This window comes from Chrysemys picta, chromosome 1 (genome assembly GCF_011386835.1).
Source record: "Chrysemys picta bellii isolate R12L10 chromosome 1, ASM1138683v2, whole genome shotgun sequence".
Taxonomy (NCBI): domain Eukaryota; kingdom Metazoa; phylum Chordata; order Testudines; family Emydidae; genus Chrysemys; species Chrysemys picta.
In genome coordinates this window covers 135731886-135749491 of record NC_088791.1, presented here as the reverse complement: position 1 = coordinate 135749491, position 17606 = coordinate 135731886, and the positions used below count along the sequence as shown (strand labels likewise).

At 43.6% G+C, this 17606-nt stretch overlaps 1 protein-coding gene across 5 annotated transcripts in view; it reads left to right on the top strand.

The window, feature by feature from the left end:
• TSPAN9 (tetraspanin 9) overlaps positions 1-17606 on the top strand; it is a 277123-nt gene that overhangs the window by 59826 nt on the left and 199691 nt on the right. For 2 of the 5 annotated variants that reach the window (XM_024109993.3, XM_065584192.1), the window contains exon 2: positions 11942-12022. The exons of the other annotated variants lie outside the window; for them this stretch is intronic. The gene's annotated coding sequence lies outside the window, so the exon portion shown is untranslated. The remainder of the gene's footprint in view (positions 1-11941; positions 12023-17606) is intronic. 5 annotated transcript variants of the gene reach the window in all.

Genomic DNA, 17606 nt, shown 5'->3' with positions numbered 1-17606 from the left:
AGGGCTGGATTTCTTGGCATGACACAGAAATGCGGATGGTGAGATTTGCAGACTTGCTGGCAGCAAGTGGTTAAGTTTTTATTGTCTCATGCTGTCCTCTTCAAATGTCACTGCACTATCACTGGCCTTATCAGTGTCAGATTTAACACTAGATGCCAGCTTATTTATTTCTTTTGGCAGTTTTAATACCATGTCACTCATTGACGGTCACTGTTGTGCCAGTTATTAGGTGTCTGATCCCAAAAGTGTTTCAAAAAAGTTATCTCTGCCTATTTAATGTTTTTCAACTTTAATTTAGATTTTTCTTACATGATTGATTTATGTTTGTGTGAGTATGTATAAAAATCTGGTTTAGAGCAAGCTTCACAAGCATGGAACTCTGCCCATGCCCTCAGTCCTGCCCTGCAGCCCCCCTGCTATTCCAGTCCTGGGCTCCCCTCTCGGCTGAGACAGTGCATTGTACTCCAGACCTGCAGGATCCCCTGCTATTCCAAGATGGAACTTTTATACAGCTGTACTTCAAGCCCGCCCTCCTTTTGCAGTTTTGAGTAATTTCTGAGCAAAGATTGCCAGTCATGCCAAATTCTGTATGAGTGTGGGTGCTACTTTAACATATGCAATCCACATAGAATCATTTAGGGGTGGAAGAGACCTTGTAAGAGTCTTTCGTCTATCCTGCACAATGGACAGGATTGAGTTGGTTATCCTTAAATTGTGTCTGGTAGAAGAATGTCTAATTCCCATCTTGAATATCTCCAGTAAGGGTTATTCCACAGTCTCATAGACTTTAAGGCAGAAAGGACCATCATCGTCATCTAGTCTGACCTCCTGCACATCACAGGTCGCAGAACCTCACCCACCCACTCCTGTAATAAACCAATAACCTCTGGCTGAATTACGGAAGTCCTCAAATCATGGTTTAAAGACTTCAAGTTACAGAAAATCCAGCATTTGCTCTAGTTTAGACCAGCAAGTGACTCGTGACCTACGCTGCAGAGGAAGGCAAAAAACCACAGGGTCTCGGCCAATCTGACCCAGGGAAAAAAATTTCCTGACCCCAAATATGGCGATCGGTTAGATCCTGAGCATGTTGACGAGACCCACCAGCCAGACCCCTGGGAAAGAATTCTCTCTAGTAACTCTGAGTCCTTCCCCTCTAGTGTCCCATCTCCGACCATTGGAAATATTTGCTACTAGCAGTCTCAAATGGGCCACATGCTGCTGTAGGCAATCTCATACCATTGCTTCCATAAACTTATCAAGCTCAGTCTTGAAGCCAGTTAGGTTTTTTGCCCTTCACTTCTCCCCTTGGAAGACTGTTCCAGAACTTCAAAAAACTTCACTCCTCTGATGGTTAGAAACCATTTTCTTATTTCAAGCCTAAACTTGTTGATGGCCAGTTTACATCCATTTGTTCTTGTGCCAACACTGGCCCTTAACTTAAATAACTCCTCTCCCTCTCTGGTGTTTATCCCTCTGATGTTTTTATAGAGAGCAATCATTTCTCCCATTAGTCTTCATTTGGTTAGACTAACCAAGCCAAGTTCCTTAAGGCCTTGTCTACACTACACAGTTTTGTCGACGTAAGTTACGCTGACAATCCAAAACTGGTGTAATCACATTGCTTGTGCATATTCACATAATGCTCCTTCTGTTGGTGGAGCTTGTCCACAGATGGTGCTCTAGCATCAACAGTGAGAGCAGTGTACTGTGGTTAGCTATCCCACTGTGCTACTCACCACCTTCTGCAGTTAGGGGTTGTGGGAAGGCAGAACGGATCACAGCGCATCATGGGTGCAGGTTCAACATCCCATGATGCAATTTGTTTCCGTCCCAGCATTCCATGGGCTTCCGACTGCATTTTGTGGCATTTTTCAATGGCCACTGTTTACTGTGTGCCTGCCATCTCTGTCTGAAAGGACGTATCTTGCACTTCTGTTGTGGTCATTGTTATGAATACATCGTGGATGGTCATGCAGTATATCATGAATTCCCAATCTGAACAGGAATCAGAGTTGCCTGACCTGCTATGTGCATGGAAAGAAACATCACCAGATTACTTTTGGCATTCATGGAGCAGCTGAACATGGTGAACTGTTGTTTTGGGCTCAGGAAACAAACACTGAATGGTGGGATCGCATCCTTATGCAGGTGTGGGATGACAAACAGTGGCTGCAGAACTTTCGGATGTGGAAAGCCATCTTCCTGGAACTGTGTGCGGAGCTCGCCCCAGCACAGTGGTGCAAGATTACCAAAATAAGAGCTGCCCTCTTGGTGGAGAAGTGCATGGCGATTTCTGTGTAGAAGCTGGCGATTCCAGACTGCCACTGGTCGGTCTCGAATCACTTTGGAGTCAGGAAGTCCACCGTTGGGGCTGTGGTAATGCAAGTGTGCAGCGCTATTAATCACATCCTGCCAAGAAGGATTGTTACTCTGGGAAATGTGTGTGAAATATTGGATGGCTTTGCGGCAAGGGGATTCCCTCACTGCGGCGGGGCATATTCCAGTTTTGGCCCTAGACCATCTTGAGATGGAGTACATCAATAAAAAGAGGTACTTCTCTATGGTATTGAAAGCGCTTGTGGATCACCGTGGGCATTTCACTGACATCAACACGGGGTGGTCTGAAAAGGTACGTGACGCATGCATCTGCAGGTATCCTGTTCAGTACAGAAAGCTCCTAGCAGAGACCAGACCAAGATTCCAGTGGGGGATACTGAAATGCCCATAGTGATCCTGGGAGACCCAGCGTACCCCTTACTCCCCTGGCTGAAGCCTTACATGGGAAACCTGGACAGCAGCAAGTTGGTTGACAATAGGTTGAGCAGGTGCAGAATGACCCTAGAATGTGCCTTTGGCAGATTAAAAGCATGCTGATGCTGCCTTTGTGGCAGATTAGTCCTAAATGAGGAAAATATTCCCATGGTCATAGCAGTCTGCTGTGGCCTCCATAATATTTGTGAAGCTAAGGCTGAAAAGTTTCTCCTGGGGTGGAGCGCAGAAGCGGATCACCTGGCTCCTGAATTTGAGCAGCCAGATACCAGGGCTACTAAAGGGTACAATGTGGTGCTATTCAAATCAGGGAGGCTTTGAGGCAACATTTTGACAATGAGTACAAATAATGTGTCTTTCTATACAGTACTCTGCCGTGCTTTGTTAACTTGCCACCAGGGCAGGGGGTTGGGTCACAAGATGTGGCAAAGGGTCTAAGTGGCTTTTTAAGGTAATCACTGAAGGCGAGTAGGGACAGTATTGTAAATTCTACCACTGTTTCCCACAGACGAGGGTCATTGAAGCAGATATCTCACTCCTGCTCCTTAAAACAGATGCAAGTATGCCAGGGTGCATCTCCTGCACATGTGTGGCTTCAGTCCCTATGCTGCTTGCCCGTGTGCCACTTTGGTCCCTGCACTAGTGATTGGCGCAGGAAAATTTCCTACAACTGGGAAGGAACAAAGCAGCTCTGCCAAGGAACCTTTGGTAGAGGATCGGCAAGTACCTCCAGGAAAGTTTCCTAGAGATCTCTCTGGAGGATTCCCGTGAAATCTCGGTGTGCATTAACACACTGTTCTACCGCACTGCTTAGCTGCACAGAGGAATGTGGCGCACACTCAAAAACACCTAGTTTTTCTATCCCTTCACCCACTTCTAGAATATACAGAGCAAAGGACAGCTCTACCTCATATAACTGAACTGCATCAACTCAAAAAGATCACTTACCAGGGCTCTTCTCTCCTGCATCATGCATGCCAGAGATGGACTGCTGAGACTGGCTAGACCCCTCCGGAGTGGAGAAGAGTTTCTGACTTGCTGCGCCACCAGACGACCTTGCCACATGCTCCACATTGTCTTCCAACTCAATCTTCTCATCCATGACTTTGGCCTCAGGGTTGACTCCATTGTCCGCTGTCTCCAGGCCCGCCAAAGTATCCATGGGGCTCTTGGCAGTGGAGGTGGGGCACCACCAAGGATGGTGTCCAGCTCCTTATAGAAGCCGCAGGTCTTTGGTGCAGCACCAGAGTGACGGTTTGCTTCCCTTGCCTTCTGGACTTTCAAATGGGGAGAGGAGGATGCCTGTGTACTTGGGTGCAGGGCAGTGAAGTTCAAACTGCTGACCAGAGCGGTCAGGATGGACATTGTGGGTCACCTCCTGGAGGCCATTTACTATGATGTAACCAAGCATGGTGTCTACACAGATACTTTGTCGATCTAACTTTGCCGCAAAAAGCTATACGCCTCTCGTTGACGTGGTTTTATTTTGTCGGCAAAGCAGAATTTTGTTGACAGAAGGAGCATTGTGTGTACACTTCCACTATTTTGTTGACGAAACCTGACTTTTGTCGACATAACTGTGTCGTGTAGACAAGTCCTCAGTGTCCTCTCATAAGGGAGGGTCTCCAGTCCTCTGATCATATTGGTAGCCCTTCACTGCACCTGTTTCAATTTTAATTAATCTTCCTTAAAAATGGGAGACCAGAATTGCACAAAGTATTCCAGATAAGATCTCCCCAGTGACTTGTATAAGGGTAATAACACTTCCCTATCTCTACTAGAACAACCTTGCCTGATTCATCCTGGGATTGCGCTAGCCTTCTAAATGGCTGCGGTGCTTTCAGTCATCCTGTGATCAGCCAGTACACCCAGGTCTTTCTCTTCCTCTGTCACTTTCAACTGATATGTCCCCAGCTTATAGTAAAAAATCTTGTTGTTAATCCCTAAGCGTATGACTTTGCAGTATTAAATTTCATCCCATTTATGTTACTACACTTTTCAAGGTCATTCACCTCTTCTAGTAAGATATTTTGGTCCTCCTCTGTATTGGTAGTACCTCCCAACTTTGTGTCATCTGCAGATTTTAACAACACACTGCCACTTTTTGTGCCAAGGTCAATATTGAAAACGTTAAATAAGATTGGCCCTAAGACTGATCCCTGAGGAACTCCACTAGTAACCTCCCTTTTGCCTTACAGTTCACCTTTCAGTATGACCCATGTAGTATCCCCCTTAACCAGTTCCTTACCCACCTTTCAATTCTTGTATTAATCCTCATCTTCTCCAATTTAACTAATAATTTCCTTTGTGAAACTGTATCAAATGCCCTACTAAAATCCAGGTAGATTAGATCCACTGCATTTCCTTTGTCTAGAAAATCAGTTATCTTTTCAAAAAATGAGATCAGATTGGTCTGGAATGATCTACCTTTTGTAAAACCATGTTGTATTTTATCCCAGTTACCATTTACCTCTCTGTCCATAGCTACTTTCTCTTTGGAATTTGTTCCAAGACCTTGCATACAGTTGAGGTCAAACTAAAAGGTCTTTAGTTTCCGGGATCCCTTTTTCCCCTTCGTTCTTAAAAAATAGGAACTATATTAGCAATTTTCCAGTGATAGGGTACAACCGCTTCGGGTACAACAAATTCATTAAAAATTCTTGTTATTGGTTTTGCAATTTCATGTGCCAGTTCCTTTAATATTTTTGGATGAAGGTTATCCAGGCCCCCTGATTTGGTCCCATTAAGCTGAATTTGATTTCCACCTCTGATGTGGCAATTCGCATTCTTGTTACCACTAGCCACTGTAGCCACTCCCCCTAAGCTCATTACCCTTATTAAAAACTGAGGCAAAGTATTTATTTAGGAGTTGGGCCATGCCTAGATTATCTTTACTAGGATACTGAAGGAGGTTGGGTGCTGTTGGAGACAGCACAGTACCAACTTCAGTCACTTTGCCTAGAAAAGGAACTATAGAGAGAACAGTAGCTGACAGTGTCACTTACACTGAGCGCTGTTTTCTTGAAGGTGAGCTGGGCCTTTAGCAAGTCTCTTTCCATTCTAGGATGCTGGGGATTCCCCCATTATAAGACCTGTGTGTGTTCCCCTTTAATGGTAATACCTGGGGTGGGTGCCCTCCATTATAGGGCCTTAGGCGGTATCCCCCATTATAAGGCCTGTTGAGCCCACCCATTATAAGGGCCCTAAGTTGACCCTTTCGATTATAATGGCCTGGGGGTCCCCCCATCATAAAACCCTAGGGGGGAGTCCACCCATATGAGGCCCTGGGTGGTCCCTGTTTTATAAGGGCTCTAGATGATACCCCCCATTATGGAGTCCTAAGCAGTACTGGGGGGGGGGGAGGAGGGGAGGCTTGCACCCTATTGATTCTTCCAGTATGAGTGGGAGGCAGCGCTCTGTGAAGGAATGGTGGTTGATCTCTTTCGCTAATGGACCTAGTTTCTTTCTTATTTGCTTTCACTAGACATGAGAGGCAAAGGCCTGATCCAGAAGTGAATGGCAGGTATTTCTTCAGTGCTGGCTGCATGATTTGTCCGCATTTGGTTAAAGAAGCTGATTTATTTCCCAGCATTGGATTCTGGGGGTCTGAAGCTGTAGTAGGTATGATTGATCTTTCCCACAAAGTAAGCTGAAAACTTCTTGCATCTGAGAAGGCAGTCTTGAAACAAGTGGCACCTAAACTAACTCATCACTGCAATTGACATCTAATTTGGTGCTGTTGAGAGAGGAATAATTACCTGGCTTGCTTTACACATTGGTACTTCTGTTGCTACAGTTCAGTATGACAAATGCCCTTTTTTCACAAGTCTCATTGTTGATTCCTATCGACTGACTGTCAAACCAATATTCTCCAATAACTATTAATCCCAAATCGCACTGTTCAAGTTGTCTTTTTTTTTTCTTTTTCAGTTTCAGCCCATTTTTCTCCAGTTTGTCATAGTTACTTTATATTTAAGCTTTTCTCTGGCTGAACTCTGTGGCAGCTTCTGGGTGGCGTGCTGTGTTTGGCAGCCTTGATATTACAGTGGGACATCAGCACTAGAGAGTGACATACCTGGTGTACTGGGAAGTAATGGAAGAGCTTTTCTGTGCCTGCATGTAGCTGGTATGCTAAGCAGCAGGGAAAGGGTTAACCGTGTCTTCCCAAAGACTAGCAGTCCCTCCCAACCTTGTATCAACCCCAGATCTTTCTTATATATTCCCCATTCCATTCTCTTGGATGACAATTACATCGACTATTCACTGGACTGGAAATGGATCCCCTGTGGTACCTCCTTAGATACTTCCTCTTAGTTGACACTGAACCATTAATAGCTTCTCTGGTTTTTTTTAATTGTATACCCATTTTATAGTACTTCTGTTGCATACACATTTCTCTAGTTACCCCATGAGAACACTCTGCAGAACCATATCAAATGCCATACAAAAGGTAAACTATACTATGCCATTACTGCATTTGAACCCAGATCTCCAGAAATAGGTCTAGAGAATTCACCCAAAATGTCACTTTAGGCCATTTTTATTTGATTTTTAATCTTAATTGTTCTGTTTAACGGTGTGCATATATTTAAACTTCTGTCCTGTCAACATTTTTTATTGATGAATTGCACACATGAAATGCGGCACCATTCACACAAAAAAAGTAAGGAAACACAGATTTTGTTCATGTCATTTCTTTGTGAATAGGTCCCTGCAGGGTAATAAAAGGATTTAGTATCTCTGGCTTTATTTCAGCTAAATTTTCAATCCTTCATTGGCTGCAGTCATAGACCTCACATACACAGTATAAGCACTCTCTTGTTTCTAATGCCTGTGGAGGTTGGGTACCTTTAAGGAGGGTTTTATATTATGTTACATGTTTCTAGCTGCTGGTTCAAATTTCTAAAGCAGGATTTTTCTGATTACAGGCTAAAGTTTGGATTTCTACTCCCACCATCCCCCTTCACCAAATCTACTGAATATAATGCACAGACCAGTGTTCTAGTGGATTTGTTAATGGTCCCAGCTTACATTCTTTCCATTCTTTTCTCACAGGAAAATATCTGTAAATAACTCTGTCTAAAATTTCTTACTCTGCTAGGTTTTCTGTCACCCTCATGAACATTAGTGCCCCCTTTTATTTTCAGCGTTAGAAAACCGCTAAGAATAATCAACCCCTAGAATGTGATGATGGATTCATCTCATTTGGATCGACAAGAGGAGTGTGTGTTAAATGTGCCTTTCCCTCCCCCTTTTTAAAGCGGTGCCTTGTAACTTGATCACAGTGTGTGTTATAAATTAAAATGGTTTCTCCCACTAATATTTTATATTAAACTAAGTTTGATCACTGGATCACTAGTTTCTTCTGGTTTCAGAGTAGCAGCCGTGTTAGTCTGTATCCGCAAAAAGAAGAACAGGAGTACTTGTGGCACCTTAGAGACTAACAGTTTCTTCTGGCTTTCCTTCCTGTGTAATGTTTGAGTCCAATGAATTCAAGCACATGTAGTGTGGTTTGAAATCTTAATCCTGACTCTGTTGAAGTCAGTGGCAAAAATCCCGTTCGCTTCAGTGGAGCCAGCATTTCACCTTTAATTTTTACAGTGCTAAATCTCTCTTCTTATTTTTTTAAAGAGCTGTCCACTTGAGTCTGAATATGAAATATTTGCAGTGTTAGTAGTAAACATTAAAGCCAGAGGTGTGATCGGAAGCCTGAATTTAACAGTTCCCCCCCTCAGTTTTCTGTGACAAAATTCACAATATTCAGTCCTGTTTTCTCTCATATTTCTAGATTTATTTCATATAGTTTCTTTTTGGTTCAGATAGCTGGAATGTGGAATTATATCAACTGATCTGCAATTGAAGCCAACATTTTAGAACATTTGTGCCTAAAGTTTGGCACCTGAATCCATATTTTAGCATCTTTTGGGAGATGATTTCAGTGAGAATTGCGAATACTTGGCATCTTTGGAAATCAAGCTTAAATATGAACTTTTGTGCCTAGCTTTAAGCAAATAAGTTAATTTTGGCCTTTAATAACCATAGTTGTGCCAATAACAATTTCTGACCTTTACCGCTCTTTTTATAAGATGTTTTGTTTTTTAACACATTTTTAAGTTGAAATATTGATAATGTCTGCATGTGATTACTAGCTGCACAATTGATATTGTATGTTGTGCTAGTTAGTTTTCTAAAAATATGTTAACTGAGGTTTCATAAATGTATGAAAAAAATTACAAAGAAATAAATAATCCCAGTGTCTGTTGGAGAGTGATCCAACTTGTATCCATAATGTCTATTCTTTAAACTGCTTAATAACTTGTAGGACAAAGTTCTCAAAGTACTGAAGGTAATATGCTTCCCACTCCAAATCAGAGCTTGTGTTTGTATATGAATTAGGGTGACCACATAGCAAGTGTGAAAAATCGGGACAGAGGGTGGGGGGTAATAGGAACCTATATAAGAAAAAGTCCCAAATATCGGGACTGTCCCTATAAAATCGGGACATCTGGTCACCCTAATATGAATCCTGTGATGGGATAGGACCAGGAGAACTCTAGAACACTTATTGTAAAAGTGGCAGCCATCTGCCACTACCTTCATTAAAATACCTTTGAAGTTTCACTTCTTCCACAAGGCCAACACATGCTGATTTGTGTCAATAAAACTCACATGGTTAAAGCTTGACTCATCAGGAAGTCAATGGAAGTTTTTCCATTGAAATCAATGGGGCCAGAATTTAGTTCCCAAACTCCTAGCTAGCACCATCCTTTGGGACGCCCAGTGTTGTCTGTTGAGTTAGATGGCAAGCTTGTTGATGCAGAAACTGTCTTGTACAGAGCGCTGTCCCTCCCACCCCAGATCAGTTGGCACCTGTTAGAAAAATATGTGCTGATTGAGTCCTGGTTTGCTTGAGGGCTAGAAACTTTTATTTTTAAATTAAAGCTGAGATGGTAATCACATAGATTCCAGGAGCCGAGGCTTTAAAACAAAGCCAGATATTGCGAGGCTCATGGTAAAATTGCAAGAGTTGGCAGCATTAGTTACCTTTGTGCAGATCCTCATTTTCTGGTTGGTAGCCCGTTTGGGCTAGCTGGATCTTATTTTTGATTGTAATGTTTTGTATTGATTTTATTCACACACTGCCAGCCAACTGGGATGTTATAAATGTGCTAAATAAATCTCCAACCGTTTAGTGTGCAGTACAAGCTAGGATCAAGAATTGGTAGTTTTCTAAGTCCCATTATCATGCAGAATATCCAGCACTGTTTGATTTATGCCCAACAAGCTGTAACTTAGAATAAATTGAAGACTTTTATTTTGAACTGCCACATCCCATATATTAAAATGATTATAGGGTGCTGACTAGGCAGCAGAATTTAATAAAATGAATGAGTGAATATTAGTTGCGCCTTTTGTTCAGCGTACAGCTATGTTATTTTAAAAAAAACTGCACAAGAAGATGAGGTGCTGTCAAGTGATGGATCACAACAGAGGATTTGGGAGCAGTTGTCAGTAGTGCTCTCAGCGGTTTCTCCTTCTTCTAATAATGTTTCCCTACGTGATGAAATAACCAAAAGGAAAATCGAGATTGGGTAAAATTCCTGTTGCTGCTGCCTTTTTGTACTTTCCGATCTGAGTCACTGAACACTTATCTGGCCTGAAATGACAGATGACACAATCGACTATTGTTTGTTATGCTTAGTGTTAGTATTTTTTTTGGTGGGGAATAAAACATTTATTTATAGCATACTAGTGCCTAAAGGCATCAACAAAGATCATTGGCCCCCAATACTAGGCACTGTACATGCATACCTTACGGTATGTCTTCACTGTAGAATTAACCCAGGAGACTGGCACTTGGTTGTGAGTGGCCACACTGCAGAGCCAGACTCGAATATGTCCACTGAACTGTGTCCACACTGGTGCGCCACTCACCTGTGTTTGCTGCTAGGACCCCTGGGGCACATCCCAGGGTTCTTTGTGGGGCAGTAAGCTGAGCTGCTCTGATTATTTCCCAGTGAATCGTGGGAGAACTTGTCTGTCCTTCTGGCCACACGGGGGGGGGGGGGGGGGGTGAAGGGGGAATTGCGGGAAGGTACTGGAGGACTGTTGGCCCTTGAGTGGTTTAGCCTGAGTCCTTACTGTAAAATGGGCAGTTATCAGCCCGCTTGTAAGCAGCAATTGGATTTTAGCCTATAGACCCAGGGCTTTCGTGAGTGCATGAGAGCCAGATGAAGGGCAGTGTACGCAAGTAAGAGCCCGAGTTAACTTTGCAGTGAAGACAAGCCATCCGAGAGAGTCCTTGTCCCAAAGACCTTGCAGACTAAATTGACAAGGCAGACAAGAGGTGGGGCAAAGGACGTATCATTATCCCTGTTTTACAGGTGAGGAAACAAGGCACAGAGGGAGTAAGTGACTTGCATGAGGTCACAGTGAATGAGGAGTACGCCCCGGATCTCGTGAGGTCTAGCCCAGTGCAGCAGCCACAAGAACTTCCTCTCAAATCACTCCTGCAGAACAGGAGGTTTTTTTAATGGAGCACAGAGGGTGCCCAAATCTTGTTCAGTCAAGATCCACATTGGTGATCAATCAGAAGCCTTGTGTGTGTACATCGTACACAGAAGGTGGAGCAAGGTGCAGGTGGGGAAGTTGCCCTGGCAACTCCAGTGAAGATCAAACACTACATGTGAGGCCTGTGGGTTCCCTGGGCAACACCTCCATATTAAAGATCAGGGTAGCCCTGAGTGCAAGTAGTGTGCCAAGTGAAAAGCATGAGAGGAAATTGCCTCCTTCCACACTGTCCCACCCACCTACCAATATGAGTGTTGGTGTGGACTTTCTTTGTACCTTTCCTTTAAAGCATTAAAGAAGGGGAAAAGGCTCTGAGCGCCATTTTTACTACTTTATGGTATATTGCAGTGAGTTTACCAGACCTCTAAAAGTAATCTTTCCAGATTGGCATTACATCGACCAGAGGAATACCTACTTTCTCAAAAGATAAATGTGGTATTTGATAGGGTTTGGTAGCAAACATTCTAGTTAAAGTTGCAAGCAGTTTATCGTAACCCCTGCCTAACATTCTCTCATACTGATCCCCAGATTTTTTTCTCATTTGCTGCATTCAGTAAACTCTGAGCTTTTGTTTAGAATTTTTTTTTATCTTTTTCAGTTGTGAGATAAACAGATGTGCTGCTGCCCTGTTAACCCAGCCTTGCAAACTATTTCCAGTCAACAGTAGCTGTGGTGAAAGGTAGGACTCCACCCCTCTCCAACCTCATTCATTTCAGTGAGCTGTGTAAGCTTGATAGCTTTATTGGAACTGTGTTGAATTCTTCATAGACAATTTTGTTCTCTTTTTCTTGAACACAATCAAGCAATAGAATTTACAAACTATGTCAATGCTATGTTAAAGGGGACCTGCAAAGGGGAGGAAAATCATGTTTGTGTACATTTTCCTGGTTTATGATGTATAAAGAAGGCTTGAAAGCCTTTAGATTTTTTTTCTCCCTGATTTTTTACATTAGAAATTCAGTTATTTTCTACCTTGCAAGAATCTTTTGATCAGTAGAGAACGGGTAGTGTACTAAAGAAGTTGAAATTTAGTTAAATTAGGAAGAGGGTTTTTTAATTCAGGCTGTTTAAAAAGCTGTACACTCTGTTTTTAACACCTACTTAATGCAAATGCTTTAAAACATTGGGAGAAAATAAATTTTTGTTAAATTAAAGGGAGTCATCCAAGAAAGGCTTCCAGCAAAACAGGGAATATCAGACTTTACCTTCCTGCTATTTCTAAAGTATTAAGAAAGTAAAACATTTAAAAATCAAAACCCAAAAGTCCAAGCTTGTCTTATTTACATCATAAAGAAGCAAAACGAGGCATAACGCACTTTAATAAAAATTGCAGATAACCTGTAAGGTTGTGTACTTTAACTTGCACAATTCCTGATTAATATTGTGTTGCTCTAGAACCTTAACTTCTCTACTTTCTATCTTTAAAACAAAAGAAAAACACCCCCTCCCCCCAGTTCAATCTTACTGCTGCATTGATGTTGGGTTTTTTTGCATTTAATAGATTAACAGGAACCGGCTGTTGTGTCTGAAGTAGCAGAAAGAATTAATTTCTGCAACCCCAAATATGAAGATGCTAAAACACACTCCTTAGCCATTATTTTAGACCTACTTACCTACCATTTTCCCACCAGGGGCTTCAAACTAGAATGATAAGGACACATGTGGCAGCAGTCTTTGCATTCCTGTGTTCCAACAGAATCCCATAAAGTGAGGTATCCATCTGTAATTCAAAACGTTAAGAGGGATCCAGCTGAAGCAGTGGAAGGTCCCACTTCTGGCATTTGTGCAGCAGCTGCCTGGGCATTGTGCCATACATCAGAGGCATTTTACAGTCCCTCTCAGTCCAGCCCAAAGCCTTGATTCCCTTCCCCCTGGCTATTTCAGATGCTTCAATAGAACGACCAAGCTGAGCTGTGTGAACTTTCCAGAGTGGGGATAGTGTTGTCGTTTTGGAAACATCCCAGCTTTATTTTTCTGAGTTCAGGGCCCCCAGGATGCAAGGGACCCTTTTTCTTCTCCCTGTCAGTCCAAAACCCTTGGTCACTGACTAGATATTATACTTAAATGTTAATTTAAAAAAACTTTTCTAGCTCCGCTTACTCAACCGCCTTTTACGTGCAGCTAAATTATCAGTAATCAGATTATATTCAGTCCCCTTCCAAATGAAAACCATAAAAAGATTGGTAGTCCTGATCTGTCTACATTATCAATTCCTCCTCAAAGTTGTGGTGAGATCCAGTCCTTGGAGTCAGTGCCTCCTTATCAAAGCTTTTTTTCCACCAACAGATATCTTCTCTGTACTTGGACTTAATTTAAATAACTTTTCACTTGGAGATGTTTTAAATGGTGGTTGGGAAGGTTTTATTAGCTGATCCCTTCATTTTCTGAGAAGTTATAACCAGAAGCTTATATACCATCTGTTTGTCTTTTCAGAAAAATTTAAAGAAAAATAAAAATCTTGTTAACAGAACCCTTAAGAACTTCTGTACCAGAGAGCAGCTGTTAGTGAGCATATCTGATGAGGGTCTTGCCATCAGGGAAAGATTGTCTCTTATTTTCTAATAAAATCCTCATATGGCCTTGCTTGCAAGAATATTGTAAGGAAGACAAGGAGTATTTAGAATTTGATATATAGTGCTACTTTTTGTATTAACGCACATTGATATGAGGCCACTGCTGAGATATTTTGTTGTTGTTGTTGTTTAAAGTGTGCTTCAGATATCTCCCCTATTTATCTGAGTTACTATACACCGAAGTGAGAAACTACTGTGGTAAAATGGACATGACAGTAATGGTGTTCAAGAATATCATAAATCTAAAGGATGGAAGAAACTTTCCAGGTCACTTAGTCCAGACCCCTGCATGAAATGAGATTTCATTTACAAAAGCTGTCTAACAGCCTCTGAAACCTCTCAGTGATAGAGCATCATGGATGATTCCAATGCCTAAACTCCCAGTGGCGATGCTGCCTTAGATCTCTCCCCAGGTGGATCATTTTTCTGTCTTAACTTTGAGGGGGGAAATCTGAGAGGGATAGATAGTTCATGTGATCAATAATAGGCAATAATAGAGTTCCCGTATCTAAGTTACTTGTTTGCATCCTGCCCCGGCTGGTAGTGTCTGAAAGATAGGGCCCTCTGATGGGTTTTTGGTGGTCTGTGAGAAACGGGTTTCAGTCAAGACCTTAGTGGACGGGGGCTGCAATTAAAAAAAACCACTCACTTGCTACTTTTACACCCTTATTGGCGGTTTCAGGAGAGATGGCCCGAGTGGGCCATGGAGACTGAGCACTCTCTGTCTAATGTTCCTTCCAATTTGTTTCCTCTGTGCACAGCAAATGACTGCCATGGCTCCAGGTTAAAATCTAAGGGCTGGTCTGCACACAGTTTTTGTACCGCTGTAACTGTGTTGGTTTCCTACTGTTATAGTTAGTGATACAACTCCTAGTGTGGATGCAGTTATATTGGTATTATGGGAAGAAGCTATACCACTCTGTTACACCAAAAAAAATGTGAAAAATAACATTCTGAAGGTTGCCAAGGCAAGCACTCAAAAGTTAGGAAATGCCAGAATTAAGGCTGCCTGTGCAATTTTTATTCAGCCTCCTTGTACAGATGCAGTAAGATACATTCTTTAATTAAGTGACCATATACTGTTGTTGCCACAGGACCTCCTCATTTAGTGCACAGGATGGACCGTGCTCACTTAATGTGCAGCCAACTAGTAATTTGTTTTTGCCCCACTGCTCAATGGATGGCCACATGCCTTATTTACTGCACACTGCTCTGAATACAGTATTACTTTCCTCACGGGCTTTTCTGTGGGGCTCATTATTATTGGTATCTGGGTGCTTCATAAATATTAAAGTATTTATTTTGACAGCACTCCGGGGAGATGAGTATGTATTGTCCCCATTTGAGAGATGGGGAGCTAAGGCACAGGAAAATTAAGGACAAAAGTATCTACTAATATAGGGTGCCTAATTTGGGATGCCCAGGTCCTGATTTTTCAGAGATCTGAGCATTAGATAACACTTTATATGATCAAAGCACAGGTCACATTGACTTCAGTTGCAGCTGTGAGTGCTCAGTACTTTTGCAAATCAGACCTCCTGATCTCAGGTCAGGCACCCAGAAAATGAGGAATACACAATTAGTGACCACATGTGAAAAGTTTGGTTGAAGTGACTTGCTGAGCATCACAGAGGAACTCTGTGGCAGAGACAGGATAGAATCCAGTTCTTCCCGGCAGCATACAGCTGCTTTTACTATGGGATCATCCTTTCTGTTCCTGCAATCCCCTGCCTCATTCACTGAACACCTTCCAACTTCTGCAACAGATGAGGCAGGTGTCCTATAGACCAGAGCTTTTCAAACTGTGGGTCATGACACAGTACTGGGTCACGGCATGTAAGGCTCTGGGTCACCTTGCTCTGGTCAACACCACCGACAGGGCCGTTAAAAGTCCCGTCGGTGGTGCTGCCCAGCTAAGACAGGCTAGTATCTACCTTTTCCGACACCGTGCTGTGACCCGGAAGCGGCCAGCAATGAGTCCGGCTTCTAGACAAGGGGGCCACCAGGCTCTGCGCGCTGCCCCTGCCCCGAGCACCGGCGCCACACTCCCATTGGCCAGTTTCTGGCCAATGGGAGCTGGGGGATAGGAGCAGTGCCTGCGGCTGAGAGTCGCGTGAAGCTGCTTGCGCGCCTCCGCCTAGGAGTGGACCTGTTGCTGGCTGCTTCCCGGGCACAGCGCGGTCCGTGGTGCCAGGACAGGTGGGGAGCCTGCCTCTGCACACCAGCTGCGCCGCTGACTGGGAGCCGCCAGAAGTAAGTCCACACCCCAACCCCGTGTCCCAATCCCCTGCCCCAGCCCTGAGCCCCCCCAAACCCCTTTCCTGCACCCCAAACCCCTCATCCCCAGCCCCCACCCCAGAGCCTGCACCCCCAGCCCAGAGCCCTGACCCCCTCACCCACTCCAACCCTCTGCCCCAGCCCAAAGCCCCCTCCCACACCCTTAACCTCTCATTCCTGGCCCCACCCCACAGCCCTCACCCCCGCACCCCAACCCTCTGCCCCAGCCCCGAGCCCCTCCCACACCCTAAACCCCTCATCCCCAGCTCTGTTGGGTCGCGGGCATCAATAATTTTCTTCAACTGGGTCCCCAGAAATAAAGTTTGAAAACCACTGCTATAGACAAAAGCCTCTTTCACTACACAAACCTATTTCATCCCCATCCTGTACACTGAACGATGCAGAGGTCCTGTGGAAAAAATAGTATATGAACATGTAATTAAAGAATGTATCTTAATGCATACACATAAGGGGCCCCAATTAAGGTTGCACAGGAAGCCTTAATTCTGGTATTTCCAAAATGTTGAGTGCTTGGTTTGCAACCTTTATGTTCTTTTAGCATACTTTTTTTTTGGGTGTAATTTCCTAAAATTTAAAAAAAAAAAAAAACCCTGAAAAAAACATCCTTCCTCTAGCATCATATTGACACCCACATGGTTCATCAGCAGGGTTGGAACATTTAGATTCACCACACAGATCTCTGCCTCTTGAGCTAACAGAGTAACTGATAGCAGTAGTGGTTGTCATCTTCTATGAGAATCTGTGTGGACCAGCACCAAAGGGGGATGAGATGCACACTTTGGCAGGGGGTTTCACAGATATTTGCTGACAACAGAGGAAAGTTGAGACTTAGATATCTTGGGTTTCATTCCAGGCTCTGTGGGGGTGTGCACTTGTGGTCACACTCTTCTGTCCATTCTTCCTGAGTTTGCCCCCTTCTGCCCCATCTCCTCCAACCTGTCCCTGTCTCAGTCCTGTCTCTTCCTCATCCCGGGCTCCTTGTTCCAGTCCCACTTGCCTTACCGAGCCAGCTCCAGTCTCCACTCCACTCCTTGTCATCGTCCAGCAAGTACTAGTGTCCCCTCCCCATCCTAACCCCTTTCACTTTTTCTTCCCCTCTCTGCATAACTCCCCACCATTTTCACTCTGTGAGAGAGAGAGAGAGAGAGAGAGAGAGAGAGAGAGAGTGTCCTTGAGGTCCTTCCCTACTCCCCCATCTATCACGTCTGCAGTGGCGTCAACAAGAGCAGCTGGGACAAGGGCTGTGTGTGCAATCGGATGAATTTTAAGTCTGCTATAGCATCTGACAGACTAACTACTTAGGGTATGTCTACACAACAAACCTAGGTCGACTTACAGCTACTGCGGTGGTGCATGTCCATACTACCCTCCTTGGGTCGGTAGTGCGCATCC